This window comes from Taeniopygia guttata, chromosome 5, assembly GCF_048771995.1.
Source record: "Taeniopygia guttata chromosome 5, bTaeGut7.mat, whole genome shotgun sequence".
NCBI lineage: Eukaryota > Metazoa > Chordata > Aves > Passeriformes > Estrildidae > Taeniopygia > Taeniopygia guttata.
In genome coordinates this window covers 27,121,387-27,144,817 of record NC_133030.1, presented here as the reverse complement: position 1 = coordinate 27,144,817, position 23,431 = coordinate 27,121,387, and the positions used below count along the sequence as shown (strand labels likewise).

The window sequence follows — 23,431 nt, the reverse complement described above, 5'->3', positions numbered from 1 at the left end:
GGAGGGAGCTGCTCAGAGAGGGCATGGGTGAGCCCTCCTTTGGAGTGTGTCCATGTCAAGTCACCCCAAAAAGCATTATATGAGAACCAAGACTGTTTGTCCTTTCCTGCTGTTCCACCAGCAGGGCCTGACCACCACTTAGCCCTCTGGTCACTGGATGCTTCTCCAAAATATTGCATTAGGGTCTTTGAAAGCTCCAGATTAGCACTGGCATCTGAATGTTGCCCATTTCATATTAGTATGCACATTAGAAGTGCAGCAATTCAATACAAACTATATACTGGTGCGTTGTACTAAATGCATATTAATCCAAAGTGCTTCATGTACTGAGTGTGCAGTGAGGTATTTAAATTTGTAACACCTATTACTACTGACTCACATTAAACCACATATTTATCAGAATTAGTGTTTTGGTATCTGTAATATTCCACCAGGAGCTGTGATTCTTTTTAGCCTTCCAAAATGTTTTTTCCCCTGGTTACCACGTCAGATTGGGTCAAATTCCTAGGAGCTCTGTAACAGCAATGCCCCCATGGAGACATCCCTGCCACAGGAGGTATTATTGTGGAAATCTCAGAGGTGGAAGCACTGGGACTTCCCTGCTGTCATTTTTCTGCTGGATCAGTCAGAGCAAATGCTGTTGTATTTCTCTGCTGTAGTCATGTGGCAGAACAGTGCGTGTTTGCCACTGCTCCCCCCAGAGCACACCGAGGGGCTGGAACTGCTCTGAGGAGCCTGGCAGGGAGGGAAGGAGGCATTGGTGAGTGGGGGGCTCAGGAGGGCAGCTGTGGCATACGTAGGCAGGCTGTACCTGGCTGTCAGGAGGGTTTGCAGGGGAGCAGCACAAGGAATGCAGGCACTGGAATGCAGGGGTGCTGCGGGCAAAAGCCCCTGCCTCGAGGGGTGGAAAAGTCAAAGAATGGGAGAGCAACTCAATGGAAGTGGCATCAGGGAAAAATACCAGGATAAGGAATAGGCTTCTGCCTCTGAAATGTTATGGTCTTGGGTGAAATCATTCAAGTGCTGGGCAAAAACTGGCCCCATCCTCTCTCACATGCCCATGCCTCTCTGTGTCCTGGGCTGCTGGTCACTCCAAGCCTCTCTGCTGCCCTCCCTCAAAGAGAGGGCGCTGAGCTCCCTCCTGGCAGTGTACAACCCATACTGCAGCCCTGGGGGGACTGCCCAGGACATGGCAACAAGGATGGGTTTAGCTGTCTATGATGCACAGTGGTGGTATTCAGAATGCCCCATCTGCCACAACTTCCATCTCCAAGGATCACTGCTGTGCCCACAGTGCCAGGCAGCTCCACGGATTTTGTTGGTCTTTGGAGAGTTCGAGGCAGCAAAGCCCACAGAACCGAGGTGTGAGCGTGTCTGGGATTCAGCAGAGGAACTGCTTGGTCCCAGCTGCCTTCCTCAACTGCTGTCTGGAGAAGTGAAGGATAATGGGCTCAGGCAATCAGTGATGGATGGCAGGGCACGTCCTGAGATGAGGAGATGAATTGCACTGTTTGTGGGAGGAGCAGGAGGGAGGCTGAAGGGCAGGGGCAGCGCATTCCCTGGAGCTGTGCAGAGCTGCTGACGTGGGAGCACTGCAGCATTGCAGCAAGGTCCCCGAAGGCTGAAGGCATGGGAGAAAGGCTACAGGAGCCACTGGGAGCAGTAGCAGTACCTGAGGGGCTGCTTAGAGCCCACTCCCAGCACCTTCTTGCTGGATGTGGGGAAGACACTGGGGTCAGAGTTTGTCCCACAGTGCTGAGCTGCTCCAGATGGAGAGAGCAACATCCTGCCGTGGAAGGGGCCTCCTTCCCAGAGCACAGAGACACCTCTGGCTTGGAACAAGGGAAGAGAAGGAGCAAACAGGTGGGGACTTGAACCACCTTCTCAGCCAAACAGCAGTCACAGCCTGTCCTGGGAGTCCAAGGAGAAATGGTGTTTGTGCCCATGCAGAACAACTTGGGCTGTGATAGTGCTTACAGCATGATTGGGGTTTGCTTTTATATTGATGGGCAAAAGAACAAAGGAGGAGTCTTTCTCCAAAGCATCAGGCAGCTCCTAAGCTTGCCTCCAGCAAGTTCCCCATTTCCCAACAAACCAGGCAGTGATTTTTGGGTAGAAAGGGATACAATGAGTCCATTACTATCCACAGGGCACCTGCTGCTTCTGTCATTTCTAACCAGCTCTGTGAGAGGAGTGAGTGGGAGTTACTCATTTCTGCAGTAATCTCTGTTTCCCAACAGCATCAACAAATGCAGCCTGTATCCCAGAAAATGGCAGGGGAAAAAAGCAATGTGTCCTTCTGGCTAAGGGCAGTGCTTTTTTCTCCAAGCAGATCCCTGCTCAGATATGGAAGATTTGCCACAAGACAGGTGGACACCCAAAATGTGCACAAACCCACCCAAGAGTAAACTGCTATCCTATCTTCCCCTCTCTTATCCAACTGGGAGGGAGGAAAGCCATGTTCTGGCATCCAGAGTTTCAAGCATCTTCCTCTGATGGATAGTCACAGCTGAGGTTCTGTCCAGCAAACTGGGGGAGAGGCAGCCCCTGGGGGCCACTGTGACTAGAGCACTCTTGGCTTCAATGTGAACCCACCTGAGAGGGAAAGTGGGTCAGGGCAGTCTCCCTCAGCTCCCTATCAGGTTAATTTGATTCCTCATTTAGTCGGAGCAGAAAGAAATTGGGAGCTCTGACTCCCACCCTTCCCTTTGATCTGTTTCAGCTGCTGCAGGCACTGGCTTCTTTCTGCAAATACTGGATTCAGAGCCCTGAAATGCCGATGATTGTTTGCAAGACAAGACTCTGGAGCAGGCTAAGATGGATGTGGGGGATGGGCCTAGGAAGAGCCCCTTCCTTCAGCAGAGCAGTTGTACGGGTCAAAGCACCAGCTTTTTGCACATCAGCCCTGATAACCTTGCCATGCTGCTGGGCTGCAGCAGCAGCTCCCCAGGACTTACCACCAAGGGCACCTGGACATCACTGTCCTCTCTGCAAAGTGCAGTGGTGAGTCCAGGTCTTCCTCTCCCTAGGAAACAGAGACACCATGAAGCACAGTGCTAAAATAAGCGGTTCCCATTTCTGCTACCAGTGGTGAGCATCCAGGCTCTGGGGAAGGGGAAGGCCATCCTTCCCTGGGCTGATGGAATGGGATCTCTCCTGCTCACCTAGAGCCTGGGAGAAGCTGGACAAAGAGCAGCATGGTGCTGGCAGGTGGCACTGGTTCCTTTGTGGTCCCATAGCTGTGTTTTTGTCCCACATGCCACAGCTGCCCTGAACCTGTCTGGTTCCATTGTGGCCTGGCTGCAGCTTCCCACACAGCAGGTTTTGGCTGAGCAGGCGCAGGAGCTGTGGGATTCACCTGCCCGAGCACCGGGCAACGTGGATCCTCCTGTCCATCCATGCTGCTGCTGCCAGGGCTGGCTGCACGTGCTTTGGAGGGGGAGAGTGAAGCCATCCAAGTGGTGTTGGTTTATTTTGCAGGCGACAATAATTTTCTGCCTGCTGCACACTCTTTAATTAACCACTCGGAGGATGTGGGGCGAGAGGCGTAATGAGCGCTCCGTTTGCATATCAAAGGCAGCATCATTAATATCCCTGCTCACAAGAGCTCTCAGAAGGCAGGCGGGTCACGGGCAGGGGGCTGGCGGGGGCTGGGGCAGGGGGCTGGTGGTGGCTGAGGCCAGGAGCCCTGCTCGGTGTGCTGAGGGCCCCTGGGCTGAGGGCAGGGAGCTGAAAGCCTCAGCCTCGTGCCCTGGAGTGGCAGCAGAAGGGCTTTGTCAAGGCAGGGAGGTAACAGGGCACTTTCTAAGCAAAGTGGGGGTCTCACGGTGGATTTCTGGCAATGTTGCCCAAATCCAGCCACAAACCAGGCTGCTCCACAGCAGTTTCTTTTCTTGACTCTCCTACCAGCCTGGAGGAGTTGTCCCCAGGCGACCCCCTTGCTGGCCAGTTCGAGTGGCCCTGGAAGGCTGCACTGAAGTGGCTGATTGTTCAGATAAAGCTTATCCTGTTACCCAGGCTGTTTGCTGCCATACAGCATTTGCACAGAGAAGTCCCTGTAGATCTCAATTTGGCCATGCTCAGACAGCAGGATTAAATGTTCCTTTGCTTCTGTCTCCTGCATGGAGGAAATCAGCTGCCCGGGTGATGTTTACTCCTACACATGCACTTGTCTTTCTCCTTAACTCTCTTCTAATTAAATATAAAAATTTCCCAGGGGATAGGGAAGACAGCATGCCAGGGCATCCTTGGCTCTCTCTGCATGTCTGGACAGAGTGTGCTTACTGGGATTCTGTCCTTGCCAGGCTCTTGAGGTTTTTTTTCAGCAAGAGAGTTGTTTTGAACACTTGGGTTAGCCCATGCACTTACCAGCCAGCTGAGCAGGCAGCCCCAGGTGGGACTTGTCTGGTAGGCACTTGGGTTCACTTCTGAAAAGCTGGGGAAAGTCTTTGTAAGCTTTGCAAAGTTCTGGGATGAGGAATGTGATACCCAGGATTTCTTCTGCTCTTGCTCCCACTTTCTCTCAGCTCCTCCTGCTTCCGTGGTGCCTGTGTTTGTGTGGATAACCTCACCTAGATGGTCTCAAGGAGAAAAGGATTTCCAGCTTCTAGAGGAAGGGGATAAAAGAATTTCTAAGGCTTGATTTTCTCCCTTGATAATCCTTCCTTTTAGACAGGACACTGAGAGATACTGTCAGGGGCTGCCTGTAGCTAAGAGCACACAAACTGAAACACCAAGAGGGAAAAAAAACCTGGTGGAGGTGTAGCAAACACCTGGCTCTGTTCCTCCCTATTCAGGTGCACTTGGAAATGCTTTTGGAGGAAGTAATCCTATCTGAACAGGAATACATGCACTCCCTCAGTTGATTAAACCCTTCCTGACTTCCCTGACCCTGCCTGGCTCCCCAGCAACCATCTCTGCCTGAGCCCCTCCATGGCCATGGGAAGGACAGGGAAGGCTTTGTGAAATACAGGAGCTCTGGTTCAGTAGCAGAGCATGTTATCAAAGGGAATTCTACCCTCAGAGTTCATTATCCATGCTGCCAGTCAACAAAATAAACTGATTTCTGTGCTGTGCCTCTAAAACTTTATATAAAAGCCAACCAAGGATACACTTAAGTTGATCATATTGTAAGGCAATTTACTACCAGGAAAATTTACTACCAGGTTCATTTAAGCCAGGTAGAGATAGAACAACACAATGATCAAATTAAGGGCACAATTAAAATTAAATTGATAGGTCTGAATCTTCAAGTGCCAAGTGAACACTGCAGGTAATCACATCAAACAGTGAGGCTGATATTAGAAAGGATGACATGGTATTCATCTTCCGTGTGCTCTGAGCATCAGGGGAACAGCTGAATCACTTTCAGGTGGGGTTTCTGCCAGTACCATGAGGGCATGGAAGCAGGGAAGCAGCTGCAGGATATGCAGGTCCCTAAGATCAAGCACCTGCTGCTGAGTGAAACTCCTGGTAGCAATCCTCCACCTTGTTGAAGCTGAAGGCACTCAGGGTAGGGTGGCACGGTGGTGCCATTGGACCTTTTGAGTCTCAGATTTGACACACATGGAAGAATAAAAGTAGGTTTAAATGAGTATTAGTTCAAAGAGCTGATCGTGGCCACCAAACAATTCCTTGAATTGACAGGTCTTTACAATATGTTGTATATGGATACTGAGCACATGGATTTTAGTATTTTCATCCTGCCTCATGAGCCAGATATGTGCTTTCTTCCATATTTGCTGTGATCAGAGCAAAAAAGTCCATGTAAACAAACTTTCTTGTCATCCCAAATGATCCCACTTCCTTCTCTAGAGGGTTTTCTGAACTTTTGGGTTTCATTTCTTCTAGCAACGCTGCTCTATCCAGAGCTCTTTTCCTTGGGAAGAAAAGGAGCTGCTGCCCATGAACCACCACAAGAAGGATGCGTAGCTCACACAGGACCTGTGGCGATTTGTGATTCCCAGCATGGCTTGCCTTGGTGAGCAGATATCTGGGATGAGGAGGACAGAATCTTCATATGCATAGCAAGGTCTCGTACTCCTGTTTTGGAGATCACTTTCCTGAGGAGCGTTTGGAAACATGTCTGTGAAGCAGGAGGAAGGATTAACCATGAGCATCATCACTGTCATATCTGACTGAAATATGGGGGCTCTCAGTACAGACACTCAAAAATGAGGAGCTGTTACAGTGTGTGTCTCATGCAGGTGCTGGGTGCTCCTTAGTCCTGTCCCTCTTCACTGCCTGTTATTTACCTCCACTGCTTCAGTGTCTCATTGCCTTTCCCAAGGGCTTAAGGACAGCCAGCTCTTCCCATCAGCAGTGTTGGCACATATGCATGTAGCATTACGTAGGAGAAGAAGCTCTATCCCCAGGCAGAGGGGACACAGCAGTGGGGGTGTCTGGCACAGCATCGCTTTTTTGGGAGAAATCCTGACCATCTTTGTTTTTGTCCAGGACAGTTTAATTGCATTTCCTCAGGGAGAAGCATTTCCATCTAATTCAGCTCTTAATTAACCCTATGCACCCCAAAGAAGCTCTGTAACCATTTGTAAATTAAATATGAAAAGCATTATTTATCTAGGAATAGCAGCCTAATAGCTGCAGGTCTGATGTTTATAGTCGCTAATGATGATGGATATGGGAGAAAGAAGTTGGGAAGGAAATGGAGGGGAAGAGTTTCTTTGCTCTTATAGACACAGATGTGTAAGGGGCAGAAATGTGTCTCTGGGCCTGGAGTCTTTCCTCCCTTGATTAAAAATTAGTGTGAAAGAAGCACCAGGATATTGGAGGAGCACATTCCCACTGTAATAACCTGTGTCCTGTACTGTGTTGTGGCAAGGTGAGCCGCAGGGCTAGTGTTGCTGGAAAAAGAGGAAAATCAAATCTTCCTATCGCAATGGGAAATAGTTTTGTGGCTGATAGGAGCCACAAAGCCACAAAGAAAAATGCTAGGAGCATTTCGACCTTTCCAAAGGAGGGCATGAGAGATGAAGATGCCATTAATGGGCTGATGCACTCACCTGTCGCCCCTATAAGCCCTTTTTGAGCCTGGGCTTTACCCCCAGCAGGGTGATTGCAGGGCTCACTCAACACTGGCTCTGTTTGTCGGCATCAAAAAGAAAAAAAATAAAAATGCCCACAAGCACAGCTGCCTCTTTGGAGGCTCAGAGGGGGAGAAAAACCAAGAGAGTGGCAGGCTGGGCTGATCCCAGCGCGGGGGCTGGCTGGGGAGAAGCTGGCACAGCCGAGAGCTGCGTGCGAGCTGGCTGGAGCTCGAGCAGCCCTGTGAGCCTGCAGCTCACAGTGGATTTCCTTACGGCTTTCCCCTTCCTATCCTGTCTCTGCTCAAAGGGTTTGTCCCTTTGAGCAGGCAGGAGGCTGAAGCCAGCTGCCTGCCTTCTCACAGGGGAGGTTTCTTCCTGGCACAGATGGAAGATATTCCCAGCGAGGCATTCCCCAGGGCTCGGAGTGGCTTCCCGTGACAGGTACGCAGCTGTCACGCAGACCAGGACAGGGGTGGGATAGTGCAGAGGTGGGGGGTGAAGGCCATGTTTGGGGCAGTTCCCCTGCTATGGGATGCTCTGTGCTGAGATTTAAGACTGTCAAAAGTTTGCAGGCACAGGGCCCAAAGAGGAGAATTTTTGTTGCTGGGAGCTTTCCTTGTGCCACCCTCCTGCTGTGCATTCATTGTCCCATTCAGCAGCACAGTATTAATTCTTGATAGCAAGGCTTGTTCAGGTAGGAGCTGCTTCTGCATCTCTGGAGGCAGACCTGGGGCAGGGTAAGGAGCAAGTCTGGCACAGCAGACATGGGGCAACCTGGCCCCCCAAGTCAGTCAGAGCCCCAAGCACAAGGCACAAATGCACAAAATGTAACCAGTAATAGTGACGCTCTGGGTTATGTGTTTATCTAATACAGCATTGAATCTCACTGAGTTTCTGCCTCAAACAGCCATTTCCTGTGTCAAAACCACCATTTTTAATCTCACATTGGGTGAAGTGTTTTCCCACCTTATCCCTGCTTTTGTTTCACTGATCATCCCTTCTGCTAGTCAACAGGGAAAACTCTGCTTTCACATCTCTCTGCCCCTAGTTAGTTTGTAAGGCTGGGTAGTGTCTCCCCTCCCTGACAGCTGGGGTCCCCATCTCTGGGTGTCTCCCCCTCCTCTTGCTGTCCCCACTGCAACCCTGGAGCCTGGTGCCATCCCTGTGCTACTCTGCACGTCACCCAACCTGTCCGGGCTTCATGAAGGCTTCACCAGCTGCTTCTGCTCTGTCAGCAGGGACTGTGGCCTGAGGTGTTCCTGGGGCATTCTCAGCTTCTTCTGGAGGATGGTACAGGAACCTCCCCAGGTTTACAAAAGCCTGCAAGTTTTGTGCTGCGAAGTGCATTTCTTTGCATCAATACAATTTGTCACTGTAGTACCCATCCACAGAGCACCTTTGGGACTTTCTGATGCTCCTTGCTGTATCCTGTGCTCACTAATCACCTGAAAAATTTTGCACTTGTTCCTGCCTCCCCTCTCTGCTCCTCCATCCAGGCTGTTAATAACACTCTTGCATAGCAGGAAGCCTAGCATGTCTCCCGACTTCACCACTGCTAATCTTCTGCCATTATAAACCCAAACTATTTATCCTCTCTGCTTTGGGACTCCTTGCCAGGTTCCCATGCAAGAAAAAGATGGTGCCTTTTGCCTTCTGGCTAATTAGCTTTTTTAGCAGCAGTCTGGACAACCTTTTGTCTGAGGAGCGCTAAATAAATAGCCATTTCGTTGTTCTGCATCCGCCACTGGGCTGATACGTTCAAGGAAATCTGGGAGATTAGTGAGACATGGTTTTCCTCTGAGACATGCACACTGGTCTGTATTATGAGATGTTCTGTTTTTAATTATCATTCCAATCAATTTGGTGCACGCAGATGTGCAATTTACTGATCTGTAATTCCCCAAATTACCCCTGGAGGCTTCATTTTTATTGTCAGTGTAACATTTGCTACCAACTATCTGCTGTTTAGTTTTTTTGGGGGGGAAGGCTTTCTTCTTGTTTTTTTTGTTTTTACACCTTCAGCCATCTGCTCTCCAGAAATCCATTTTGCTTCATTTTTTTCTTTCTTGTTACCTGCTGTAATTTCTTGTTGCCAGGCAAGGTTTTGATTTCCCCATTTGGGAGTGCCCCTGTGTGCTGCAGCCGAGCTGCAGGTACGCAGAGCCCACTCTGGGCTGTCACAGCAATCCACTCTGCAGCCAAACCCTTTCTGCTATGACCCCACCTGGGCTTCCCCGCTGTAGCAGGCGGACACCGATCCCACTGCAGCTCCACATATACAGCTTAATTAATTAGTGCTTGTAGAGTGCAGCCAGGAGGTTCTGGGGAAGATGAACGTGTCGTAAGTGCCCTCTTTACGGAGAGATGTAATTGCTCCTCTCGGGGAGCGGCTGGTATGAGGCAGACACAGCTCACAGGGCTGGCACAGGCACACCGTCTGTGAGGAGGGGGGCACTGGCTATGCCTCCTCAAGGAGACACAATTTCCTCTCAGGAAATGGGTGAACAAAGCAAAGAAACACAGCAGGATGGCGACGTCTGCATCTGGCCAACAGCTCTGCCACCTGTGGGGCATTCCCTGTGGGGCCTGGTGCCAGTCTCACAGACCCAGTCCTGGTCATTCATGGACTTGTCCATGCTCCAGCAGCCCTGGAAAATCCTTTCCTTATCTGAGCCTTGCATTTGTGTCCCCTGAGGATCCCAGAGCCCAGGGTTCTCCTTATAAATGCCCACATCTGTGGCTCGCTGGTTACCCACTCAGCACTGGCCTCCTCCAGGAGGTGCTGAATCTTGCACTCCTGGGGTGCTCTGTGTCCCATGGGCTGCTGCAGCCCTCCTCTGCTCTCCTCTGTGGGTGCTTAATTACTAATAACAAATTCCTCCAGCCCTGCTCTGACATAGGGAGCCACAGACAAGCTTGTGGCCCCTTGAGTCTCCCATACTGGACCTAGGCAAGAGACACGGGGGAGATTAAAATCCAGCCCTTGTGATGGTGGGGGACCTGGGCTGCCAGAGCTGCAGGGGGCAGGGCTGCCCAAGAGGGAGATTTAAAAAGCACAGTGACCTGGCAGTGGCAATGCATGGTACATTGGAGTTAATCTCCATTTAATTCTTTTTCAGATAATCAAGTCTTGGCTGTGGTCCCATGCTCCCTGACCCCTTAATCCTATTGCCACAGAACCTGTTTAATGGGGAAGATGGTGAGGGCTTCTGTGAAATGCTTGGGGCATCCTTCTGGGCCCCAGCTCTTTGTCTGCCCCACTTGCCTCCTCCATTCCTGCTGGCATGGATCTGGCAATGACATACCCCCTTTCTCCCCCTCCTCTTCTCAGCTCTCTTTCCTCCCTGCTGGCTGAGAGAGACCCTCAGCCCCAAAGCAAAGAGCAGGCAGGGAAGATGGATCCAGCTCCCAGGCACATTTACTGGGCAGCTGTGAGGTGATCTATCTGGCAACACCAGCTAGACACCAGTTCTGCAAGCTTTGCACGGCTTTGGAGAGGGGTGATTGTGATGGATGCAGCTGGAGGGGGAAGCACAGCAGCCATCCCTCGTGTCCCTGCTTTCAGGAAGGAGGCTGGTGCATGGTGAAGCAGCCAGTCAGCAGTGGTGAGGACATCGCCAGGAGGAAATTTGAGTTATAAATTTCAGAACTAGAGCTGATGGAAAAGCAGGTGGGTTTGCAGTACAAAGTCTCCCCCACTGCTCTCCTTGCTAGTGAGCAGGCTGCTCATCTGGGGACCAGAGCAGAGCACAGCCGCCGGGGCTGGGTCCTCCTCGCTTTGGTCAGCTGGAAACACATCCACCTTGCTGTTCCTACTGCTGCTGACACACATTTGCATTTGTATTTCCAGAGCAGTGGGGCTGGAAGCATTGCCCCTGGTGTGCAGATACTCTCACGCTGCTGAGGGCTCACTTGAGCAGCGCCCCTGGGTGCGCAGTGAGCAGTCTGCAGCTCACATTGCTCCTTGGGGATGGGCTCTCTGTTTGTGAGCGATCCACATAGCTCGGCTGGGGGGTCACTGCTGGTGCCTTGCCAGGGCTTGCTGGGTTGCTGCTCCAGCCCTCCTCTGTGGCTCTAAAGCCACTCATTCATGAACAAGTTGTTCCTGGGAGTCACGCAGTCAAGCAGTGTGGTCCTCTGGGGACAGGAGCCATGCCCGACTGCACTCCCTTGTTGGCTTCCCACCATCCTTCTCTGAAAGGCTGGTGGGGCTTGGATGCTGCCATGCCCTGCAAGTTCCCAGCAGGAGCCTTTACCCTCCACTGAATTTGGGAGTGAGAGCACAGATGTTCAGCTCCTTGGAGCCAGACAACAGGGAAACAACCTGTTCCTGTTCCTCTTCACGCTTCCCTGGACTGACACGAAGGGCAGATTCAATAATTTGTGAGCCTGGATAGGAAAGAGAAAGGTGAAGTGTCCTGAATTGCCTGGGAAAGTTCATGTCTTTTCTGCCTTGCTCATCACCCTGCATCCCTCCTCAGTGGGAGTAAGGCCACAGAAGACACGGGATCACAGGGTAGTGGGTTCAATGCAGGCTCTGAGTGGCTCCCAGGATCCTCTTTTTTGTCAGCTTTTCCTGCAATGTCTCTCCTTGGCTCTCCAGCAGTGCCCACAGAGCTGGAACCCCGTGAAGGTGGTGGATGGCTCTGCTAAAACCCTCTTTTGAACGCAAAGTTTTGCAGGGAGACACTTCATCTCTTGGTCCTTTGCTCTTGCATGCATATTCAGCCAGGAAAAGTGCTGTTCCCCTAAGGTGAAGTGGTAGGATATTAATTTTCTGAAGTTCTCTATAAGCTATTGAAGATTAATTTTAGGGAAAGCCAGGGGATATGATGGATTGGAGCCCAAGCTTGCTTAAATATGCAATATTAAAAATTGATCGTTGTCTCTCCTTGTCATACACCCTGTCCTGGTGTCTGGGGCAACCCCACAGTCTGACAAAATGCCATGAAAATACTCAATAAGCCCCACACCCAGTTGTGTGCAGATTTTAATAACTTGTGTTGTCATTATTACTTTTTAAATGACTTTTATGAGTTTTTGTTTTGTTTAATGCCTGTCTCTGTTGTGCAGATTAGCAGCTGGGGGCTTGGAAATCCTCTACATGCCAGGCTGTGAGACATCAGCACAACCTGCTTCCCTGTCCTCCCCACCAGCCCCAGCCATGGGGAGGATGCTCCAGGTGACCGAGGAGCCACAGTGACGGCAGCTCACGGTGGGATCAGGGGCCTTGGCCAGGGAGGCTGGCAGGTGCAGAGGGCTGGTTCAGCCTGGAGACATCCAGAAGTGGCTGATGCAGCATCATTCATACTTTGGAGGTTTCTTGGCTGCAGGAGGCAGCACTTGGTGCACAAGTGGAAGTTGCATCTCAAGTCTTACCTTCCTCAGTTGGGGCTCATGGGCAGTTAATCCTTTTGCATCAACATGGCATTGTAAGCATGGCATTCACTCTGATATTTCTCACTTGCAGAGAAACAACAACATATTGCCAAAATATTGAAGTTCGTCAAAGCTGTGAAGAACTCTTACAGACATTTTTGAAGTTGGCTGCAAAGTGGGGGTCCCTCTGCAGCATAGAGTCCACAATGACTCCATCAGGGCACTCAGCAGCAAGAAGAAAGCTCGGTGGGATTCCCATTCATTCCTGCCTGGCTGAAGGAAGTCCAGGCAAAATCCACCTTTCCACTCTAATCAGAAAGCTGCTGACATTATTTTCCTCCCTACAGTTAATGATTGCAGGAGGAGGGAATTGCTGGCATTTGCACTTCACAGAGAGCTGCGAGAAGAGAAAGCGAGGCCCACAGAGGTTTCAGGGAGAACAAGAGGTATGGTGTAATCTGGTATCAGGCTTTTATAGATGAGGTCCACAAGCAGCATAACAATATTGAGATACTGAAGTGCCTGATGCAAGATAACCATCTTCACAGCCAGTTTGACCACCGGCTTCTCCTTTGTTGTTGGGGACTGAGTCTCAGCTGGACTGCAGAGGCATGTGTGTGGGACCCTGAGGGGTGGCACTGTGACCCATTTTGCCACACATCCCCTGAGATGAGGCCAGCATAAGGACCCACAGTTGAATACAGAAGAGTAGCATGCTTGAGCAAAGAGCTATTGTTTGCCAAAGGTCTAGTCTTCCCTGATTTGCACTTGGGCTGTAGTAGCACTTGTCCTAATGATTCATCCATGCTCTCCATTGCAGCAGGCTGATGGTGAGGAGTGATGTGTTTCCATAGCTCCCAGGAGCGTGCTTGGAGTGCTGTGACCCTCGTTAGCAGCCCCTGCAAAGGGACAGGCTCAAAGCACTTACCTGGCCAGTTTGAAATAGATGCCAACTGGCCTCCACAGCTGTAGTCAGTGTGGCCACCTTCTTCTCCCCCATGTCCAGAGGTCCAGGAAGGGGGAGGCCCAGCAGAAGGGGAGGAGCACACCATCAGCAAGCCCTAGCTTGCATGGACAAGCAAAAACTGATGACAGGCTGGTGTGTGTGCTGGGGGAGAGTGGTGATGCAAGCACTGAAGAGTGGTGCCAAGCATGAGTGTTCCATAGGCATTGGTGACTTGGGATGGTACACGCTGAGGCCACACTGGGTCACTTTGGATGACAGCTCAGGACACAGCACTTTTGTGACTACACATAATGACACCCTAGAGTGTGACTCTCTGCAGTGTGACCCCCTTGATACCCAGCAGCTCAGGCAGGTGTGCTGATGTTGTGCTCTTGTGCAGATAAACCCACCCTGCAGAAATATCAGCTCCATGCACACAGCAGCAGCCATGGGTGCAGCATTGTGTTCCACCATTGGCAATGCCAGGAAAGGGAGGAACAACAGCAGGAAGGGGCAAGGAGTGGGGTGTTTCTTTTCTCCACCAAATGCAGTTTTATTTTTACGTTAAAAATTTATAGAGCCCTTCATTTAATATTTATAAAGTGAGTGTCTTGGTGATAAATTACTAAGGAACACAACAGGGCAGCCTTACTGCTTGTCTTGGAGTGCTGGATAGGGACTGGGAGCTCCTCTTTCATCCAGTCTGCCCATACCCTTCATCCAGCATCCCTAGTGATATCTCGATTTGTGGGACAGATAGAGATACAGAACTGGAAAGGAGGCTCCTCACTTTTCCTAGCCAAACTTCAGGGTCCCTCTGACTGAGCTGCTTTCTCCCCTTCACCCTCAGTTTGAAGAGTGAGACTGCTTTGAGCCATGAAGTGCTATGATGGACCCTGGACTGGGATCAGAAGGGGCTCCCAGGAAGCCTGCAGCTGGGGACCAGGAAAATAGGGGTTCAGGTGAGGCCAGAGAATCATCATGAAGAGCTCTGGTTGGAGAAAGACTGGGTTTCCATGAACTATGATAATATTTCTAAGTAACCTAAGCATCCTTTGAAAACTGGGCTGGATCAATGCTATTAATCCCCCTAATCATTTCCGCTCCAACCAAACATGGAGCAGAACTCCTGAGTTCACAGACAATCCATCAGCCTCCTGCCACAGTGTTCCAGGGACTAGCCAGGAGCCCAAGGACTCCCATCCTTGTGGATGTGGAACTCTGTGACACCTCCAGTTTCGTCATGGTGTGCTAGAGCTTGCACTCCCAGGGGAAGGAACACAGGGCAGTGAGGAGGGTCAGACCCTGACACTGGGGAAAGCACATTCCTTCCACATGGCTCCCCCACCACTGAGATGGGTGCTCTGGCACAGGGCAGGGGTGCTGGCAGGAGAAAGGGATGGTTATGACATGTTACCCAAGCTCTGGCCTGGACTTTCCATGTAGTAGCCACACATCCCTGAGTTTTCCTACTGCTGCAGGTCGTACCTGCAGCCAGCAAAACAGTGAAAGCATCAGTGTAGGCAAAATATCCTAAACGACCTGCATTTCAGCTAGAGTCACCGTCTGCTCTGGACCAGGTTAAATGACACTTCCCTGGAGCATTTCTGGAACATTTTCTCTCTCGCTCAAGCTTCCTAACTAGGCCCAAGGAGGCAGCAAGGGAGTAGACGAGGTGGCCAAAAGCAATTTCAGCCCTTCTAAAGAAATAACTGGCATGTAACAGTGACAGGAAATTGTGCAATTAGTACAACAGGGCAATGTCAACAAGCTCTTAACGCCAGTTGTTATGGCAACAGCAGGAAAAGCGATGCCGGTGCTGGAAAAATCCAGAGACTGAGAAATAACAAAAATCCAGAGACTGAGAAATAACTGCCGGCACGGCTCTGGCTTTGCCTGCGGGGCTCCGCTGGGACAGCATCCTCAGGGCAGCCCCGGGGTGTGACCACCGCCCCCAGGCCACCCCGGCCCAGAGAGCAGAGGACAGTGCCTGATCCGGCATGCAAGAAGCCAGAGCCAGCAACAGGGACCAGAGAAGACTCTCCTGCATGCAGCCCCACCAAGCTCTTCCCTGTGGCACTGCCCCGCAGGAGGGACAGCTTGGAGCAGCCTCCAGCATCCCTGGACACAGGAGCAGAGCATCAAACAGTGGGGAGCTGGCATCCCCAGCTTGGCTCATCATGCCAGTGAAGTGGCAACGAGTGAACCGCTGAGAGGGAAGATTGAGTGTTTTTCTGCTGGCAGAATTATGGTGCTTTGGGTCTGGCAGCACATTTTCTAATCCTGGTCAAACCTGCAGCTAGACATGTCAACCAGGTGTGTCTCATGTGGCTGTGTGGGCAGCTGGCTCTTTTGCATCCATGGCAGGCACAGCCAGGCCTTTCTAGCCCCCTGTGTGCCCCCACTTTGACCCAGCACCTCACCCTCCGTGCCCACAGTGGGGTTGGTGCAGGGGAGAGGATGGAGGCAGAGAGTTGCCCTGGAATTAGCTCAGCCCTCCGTTCCTGCCTGAGCCACGCTACAGCTGTGACCTGCACCAGCGCACCAACCCTGAGCCACTGGTTTGGCTTTCCAGCTTGAACCTGGACTTGCCTGGCCAGGCTGAGGCTGTCCTCCCTGTGTGTCACCAGCCCAGCTCTGCACCCCTGGCTCAGCTCTGGTGGGAAGTTCAGCTGCCCAGAGAGGCTGTGATTTGTGAGGTGCAGATGGAGAGGTCTGTGGTAATGTGAGAGAGAGCTATTGATGCTGGAGCTCAGAGCAACTGTGACACCAGTAGAAAGGCAGGGAATTTCTCAACATGCACAAAATGTGCCTCTTTTACCCTGTCCCAAAAATGTCAAAATGGAAACGATTTGATTTCAGCTCACTGGGGCATGCAGCAGCTCCCTCCCTTCTTCCCTCTGTCCCTGTGCTCCTGACAGCCAGGGCAAGTCCCTACAGCAGGGTTCCCCCAGGAGTCATTCAGACTTCTCTGTGGTTGTGCCCTCTGGTTTACCCAAGCATAAGCCAATCTATACTCCTTTCTCAGCATTGATAGAGCTCTCTTGGTACAAAATCTGGTATCCACAGAGCAAAGCAAAAGATTCGGATTACTCCCTGCTCCCTTTTTGTGTAACATTAGATCTTTTCTGGACAAAAAAAAGCCTTTGCAGAGGGAGCAGGAGAAACTGTAAGATGCTTTCAGAGAGAGACAGGACTCCCAGAGTCACAGAGAGCATCATCCTTTGCAACTCAGCTCTGTTGTTGAGGTCTCCTCTAAGGCTTGAGATTCTGGAGGGGCAGGAGCAGAAGGATGCTGGTCCATGAGAAGCTGCTGCAACATGCACGCCCATGAAAGTTAAAAGCATACGGCTTCAAAGGGAGTAACATTCTGAGCTCTTTGGAGAAAGCTGAGCAATGGAAAGATAAAAGCACTAGAGAGAATTATGTTTTGTTCAAAACTGTGGTCTTACAGCAGCTTCTGAGGGAATCTTAAGAAAACGTAATGGGATCTCTTAGAAAACAGCAATGAAAGCCTTGCAGCTGGTACAATGAAGACAACCAAAGAATTCCATGTGTTGTTTGTGAAATGTTATTGCCCTTGAAGCAGTAGCTGACTTAGTCATTCAAGTAAGATGTTGGTGTCTGAGTTTTTGAGTACAAGGGGGTGCTTTTCTACCAGCAGAGAGCTACGTGTTGTGCTTCCATCTGACCAGACACTAACACCTTTCTTCATTCCACAGAGCATCTTTCCATGGGACCTCTCTTATTGATTTTGCTGGAGCTGTTTGCAGAGCAAACGCTGTAATGTGCCTTTAAGGAGGCACAAGTGAGTCCTCAGTGAGGTGGAACGTGGCTGATTACCTGATGCTCTTGCCTGTGAAGGCAGTAACAGCATGTGTATGATGGTAGATCACTATAGCACAGCTTTGAAAAACCTCTAGCACTGATCTTTCCCAAAGATGACAGAAACATCAGGTCTTTGCGCTTCCAGGCCTGGTGGGATGTGATCTGGTGCATCAGTCCACTCTGCAGGTTAGGTCCAGGTGAAGGTGCATGACAGCAGAGTGCAAGAGAGTGGGGATGGACTTGTGCTGCCTCTGCATCCTTCTGCAGCTGCTATATCAATTTCAGAAAGAGAAAACTATTCCAGAGAGGTAACAGGGAGCTTTGATGAGCCTATTTCCCATCCCAGACCACCTGCTAGGAAACATCTGGAGAGCTTCAGCATGACATTCCCTCTAGCACAACTGGTTGATTCCTTGCTGGGGATCACAGTGAGTATCCTACACTGCCTGTGGCTGTTTTGGTCCCTCACTGGTTTCCCACCTGGGATCAGAAGCAAAGCAGGAGTGATCCCATATCTCACACTGACCCTCAGCTCCATTTCATCCTTGTCTTCTTCCTTCTCTTCATCTGTTTGTTCCCTGATCCCAGGTTATCTGCTGGTGTTATTTAGAATTGAGGGAGGGAGACTTTCTCCCCATCCCAATGAGCATGGTCACTCTCCAGCCCATGCTGAGCATCAGTGGTCAGGAGACACTTTGTCCACTCTAGGAGAGCAGCTCCAGCCTGTTAATACATTTCTTTCTTCCTTGATCTTAGTGAGGTCACAAGGAGAGCAAGTCTCTGATGTCACAAGCAGCCCTGGGACACCTGTGGGAAATCACCTTCCTCCTAAAGACACCATGGATGAATGTTTACTTAATCTGTACCAGCTCTCTACTCTGCATGAATACACAGAGTAAAGAAACTGTCTGTTTTGGAGTGTAGCTTGTTTGACTTCCTGAGAAGTGTATCTTGGGGAGTCTTCATCCTTTTTAGGAGGGAATAAAGTGAGTGGGCTGGAGAATGCCTGTGAAGAAAATGTGGGCAGGAGGACAGCACATTGGCAACACAGGAGGCAGGAGTTCTCCAGCAGCAATCCCAAGCTCACCTTGGCACACTTGGGCTCACAGCAGGGAGGGAAAGAGGAAAAATTTTTATCAGGGTAGTCAATTCTCTCCTCTTCCTGTGCTTCTTCTCTCAAAGACAACCTTGCACCTGGCAGCACTGTTGGTGTGTTGCCAGGACACATGGCTGCTGCAGGTGAGTGTGGCAAAGGCTCTGCTCAAACACCCGGTGCCTCTTTGTGCTGTAGTCTAAGCCCAGGAGAGGTCAGAAGCAAAGGGAGCCTGAAACATTGGAAAGGGCATGCTTCTCCAGCAGGAAAATCTCAGCAAGGACTTTTGAATATGAACGGTTACAGTTTGCACTGAAGAAGAATGTGCTGAGAGCACCAGGAATAGGACACAGGGCCTGTTGCCCTGGGGTTTTTGCAGGTGATTTTTGCACTCTTGTGTAAAGCTTTCCAGAGGCTGCAGCAAATCTGCAGATGAGAGGAATGCTGTCCCTGAATCATTGTCTTCTCAAGGGCCAGGAAGCACAATGTGAAAATACATGGTGAAAATAGTGTACACAGTAGAACTTCTCTTAATGACTGGTACAGAGAGGAGCAAGAAAGGAATCTGATTTACCCATCACCATGTATTTCAGCATCCCAGCTTTTGTGCTTCTGAGGCATGCAACTCGAGGGCCTCTCCTTCCTTCGGTAGTTAAGGTTTTTGTCCTGGCTGTTATGTCCTCTTGCTCCCAGCTCAGTTTTCCAAGTCCTGTGATCAGCTGAGGCTGCCCTCACCCCCTCCCTCCTGTCTCTGGATCGTTCCTTGGATAATACTTGCAGGAACAAGAGAGAAGTCATAACTTCTCCAGCCCTCCAGTGTAAGTTTAACTCCCAGAGCTTCTCTCCCAGTCCACTTGCTCCTTGGCCATGCTGAATATCTGCTGGTTCTGTGCAGCCTCCTTTGATATCTGCAGAGGAAGCCTTTGCCAGCAGTGGATCTGTCTGATTTTTCTCACTTCACTGTGGCAGCTTTGGAGCTGCTGAGATCCCTGGAGACTCAGCAAATCTTCAAACAGTCAAAGGAGCTGAGATCCAGTCTCCTGAGACATCTGAGCACAGCACAGCATCCGCCTTTTGATACAATGCTATCAGGACATTTCTCTGTATTTCTTTTTTTTTTGCAAATCAAGAGAATGGTGCTGGTTTCTCTCCTGCTGTTGTTGGGGGCTGTTGGAGAAGGAAGTGTTTTCATTTCAGCTCTTGAGTGAGAGAATAAAGGAGGAGGAGAAGGTGGGGGAGAGGGGGCAGGAAAGGAATATCTGAGAGGATGACAAGGGAGAGCATCTTCTCATGTCTTTTCTGTGGGGCTGATCCTCTCTGAGCCATAGGAGGAGGCAGTCAAAGGGCATTGCCTGGTGTGGAAAGCAAAGCCTAGTTGGCTGGAGGTGAGCAGTAGTGAAGGGAAGGTGGACAGCTGGGGGCCTAGAGGGAGCTAGGACATACCCAGCAACACTTGGCAGGACAGGACTGAAGGAGTCACTGGCTTTGCTGAGCTTCCAACCAGATGCCTTGACCCTTTGGAAAATAAGTTGATGTGGCACAAGCCAATCTCCTCCTTTCACCCTTGCAGGGATGTATTAGTTTTGCCTCCCCCCAGTTCTGTGAGGCACCTTGTTGTACCTCTGATGCCATGCAAAGCCACCCACAGGGCTCCCTGACCTGTCCTGTGCTCTGCCCTGCTGCCCAAGCTCCCCTTCAAGGACTCGTGGTTCCCTCATCTTGGAAGCCACCTCTGCCAGTGCTTCCTGGATCCCAGTCCCTGCTCCTGCCCTGGAGTGCTTCTCACTGAGAGTGTCACAGGGATCAAGCTGTTCAAATCCAGTGATGCTCCAGGTTATCTGGGTGAACACCCACGTTGTCCCTGGGTAGCACCTGCCAAGCAGCCAGGCTTGGAACAGGATCTGGCAGCATTCTGCCTTGAGTTGCAAGGCAAATGTATTATTCCTAATCCCCACTGAGCTCCTTCCTTGGGTTTAGCTTGCTACCATTAGTATAAAAAATAGCCTTGGCAAACATTGCCCCTCCTGCTTGGCTTAGCTCCAAACTTCTGCCCCACTGGACATCCCAGAGCCTTCTGCAGGAGTCTGCTTTGTCCCAGTTCTGCTTTGCCATGCTGTAATTTCTGCCTCAATAAAATCACCTTGAAACCAGAGCTGTGCTGAAGTCCTCCAGGCACACTCCGTGTGCACACAGGTGCTCTCTGTTCACTTTCCTATCATGTCCCTTGGCACCAGCAGGACATAGGATCTTCAGCCAAGTTTCTGCTGTCTTGGTGGGTCATCTCAGCAGGGACCTTTCTTTCCCTTGGAGCTGGCTGCAGGTATGGTGCCACTGATAATAGGCCCTTAAAAGTCTCTCTGTACATGCAGGGAATGCGTCAGCTGTTAATACCCATATTTCCCATACTGCCCATACTTATTCCCTGCTTCCATATGCATATTCTCTGACAAGCTTCCTTTCTTCTGCCCGAAGCAGGTTCATTTTTAATTCATCTGTGATTTCCTCTAGCTGCTCAGGGCATACAGGCTCTACGGCTGCATCCCTGCATGAGAGGGAAGGGAGAAATGAAGGATGCTGGCAGACTATGGCACTCCTCCCCCACCTCTCTGCACTTGATCCCAGCATCTTGAGAGTGCATCTCTCCCTCATTCTCCCCACAGAGGGTCAGAAGAGGCTTTTAAGCCCCCCTCACACAGGCATGCACTCAACTCTCCACTAATCTGTGGTGCTATTTATTAACAGACCCAGCAAAGGCTGGGCAAAACTTGTGAGTCATTAATTCAGCTGGAATGATGAGCTAATGAGAGGAACCTTGCGAGCTTCCCTCCCCACTCCTGGTTGTTCAGTGCATATTAATCTTCCTGAGTACCTGTGCCAGCAGCATCCCCAGCAGCTGAGCACACTGCTGCATGTTTGCTTTATGGGCCGCTGTTCCCCGTGCCCAAGACCTCTGCTTGACTTGCTATAGTTCTTCCCAGTGAATTTGTTCCAAACCAGATGATTTAGTGGCAAGTGGAGACCTCGAGATAGCAAGGAGAGGCTGTGCACATTAATGAAGCCCCTGTTAGCACCTATGTGCTGTCACCTGGGCAGGACCACAGCTAAAGTCCCCAATTCCCTTTTGCCTGGTGGGACAGAGCATGGTCCATCCTTCTGCACATGGTGAGGGGCTCTGGGGTATGAATTTGTCCAGATGGGCTGGATCACAGCACTTCAGCTGTATAGGGCAGTCCTAGCATTGCTGAAGTATAATTAATTCCATGCACTACCCAGGGGGCAGTGGGGAGTTTGAATATGAAGGCTGTAAAACTCTCCTGGGTGAATGCATCCATCTTGATCTGAGCTTTGTGAGCTTTCCCAGTTGTATATCTCCTAAAAATATTCCCACAGAGTCACAAATTCCTGTAGAGGAACTGAAAGGCTGCCAACAAGAGGCTCACTTTTCATACTGTTAGAAATAGCCCACAGCACTCTGGAGATCCATTGACTCCCAGCTGTAAACCACCGACCTGCAGCTCACAGGGGAGGCAAAGGAGAGGGCAGCACTGTGATTTCCACACAGATAAAGCTGTGCACTCCAAAGGTACCAGGGCAGGCTATTAGTTAAAAACCCCTGCCTGCCAGTACAAAACCTGGCCAAGGGCTGCATGGTCCCTGAGATGCTGGGAGCAGGCACTTGTCCAGTCCCTGCCAGGGTCCGGCGCAGGACGAGGCTCGGCACATGCTGGGCTCCAGCGCACATTGTCTGCAGCATGGTTTTCAGTTTATCTTCTGACCATAAATGTTTGGTTTCTCTTTAAAGGAAAATTTCAGAGGTCTGGTGGCTGCCCCCAGTGGAAGGACAACGACTGGGTCTCAGCCTGGGCCAGGAAACAGAAGCAAGTGTGGTTTGATGCCATCAAGCAACAACCCAGTTTTAGGTTTGAGCGTGGGAGGACTCTGCTTCTTCCTCAAGCTCAGATGGCTGCTATTGCCTGAGCCCTAGGAGCAGGATGTATTTAAATATTACTGCTAATTGGGAGTATTTTAGGTCTGTATTTCTCCTAAAAATTAGTTCTCTTGATTGGAATCTCTAAGCCAAGGCATAAAATAACTGTAGGTTGATAAACCTCATGTAAATATAAGTACTCACAAAATGCATGTTTATTGCTCAAAAGTGAATGCTGAGCCAAGAACTCAGGAGGCACCCAAAACCTGGAATGAAACACAGCACCAGAATATGGCAGCAGCAAGGGGCTAGGTGCAGCAAAGCACTGTCCTTGGCTCAAGGATGAGCTTGGTCGCATTTGAGAGTCTGCTGAAAATACCAAAAAGGAGAAAGGCTCATTTTCCACTCTTGTCCTAGCAGTGACATCTGCAAGGCTGAAATCTATACCACTGAAAATCCACAAGGACCTCATAGCCAGAAACCAAGCTGAGTTCATTAACTGCCTCTAATGCTGCCTTTAATAAATTGTATGGCTTTTAAATGCAAACATATTTTGAGACTTCTTTTGTCTTGCATCTAGGACAGGTAAGGCAGGATCATAAAACCAAGCACAGATTCTGACTTTGCACATTTCAGTTAATTACCATCCAAATTAAAGCTTATTCAACTGATGAATTTTAAAAAATCATCTTGTGAATAAATGCAATATTAAGCCTTTCAACATAAAGTGAAAAAAAATCCAAATAAATGTTAATTACATAATAGCTCTAATAAGCTAGTTTAACTACAGTGGAAGCTGACAAAAAGCAAGTATTGGGTTTTGCTGACCAGCACCAGCTTGGTTCAGGAAAACATGAAAGTATCTCAAATGTGAAACAAGATTAGAGTGGATTATTTACAGGCTTCCTGTTTACAGATTTAGATCAACTTGAATTGAAATCAATTCATCCTTCCTGCCTGGAAGTGATTTGCTGAGGCAAACTATGACAGTGGCAGATCAGGGATTGTGGCAGGTGTGATTCCCCCTCACTACCTTTTCACCTCTCTCCACAGAGAAGTGTTGTACCTAGATTATATTTTTCAAAAGAAGGCGATGAGATGAGTGGATCATCTATCAGTACTTCTACTGAAGAGACATTATTGAGCAAGGCATTTCCATTTAACCTAGGATGCCACAGCTGCTGGGTCATGCCATGTTACTGCATGGTTGG

General features: G+C 50.1%; 1 long non-coding RNA gene across 1 annotated transcript; it reads left to right on the top strand.

Moving 5' to 3' along the window:
• Positions 1–5,515: 5,515 nt before the first annotated feature.
• LOC140684279 (uncharacterized) lies at positions 5,516–22,903 on the top strand. Its single transcript, XR_012056323.1, has 3 exons — positions 5,516–7,487; positions 12,517–12,871; positions 22,095–22,903. It is a non-coding gene; the product is annotated as an uncharacterized lncRNA (long non-coding RNA).
• Positions 22,904–23,431: the final 528 nt, after the last annotated feature.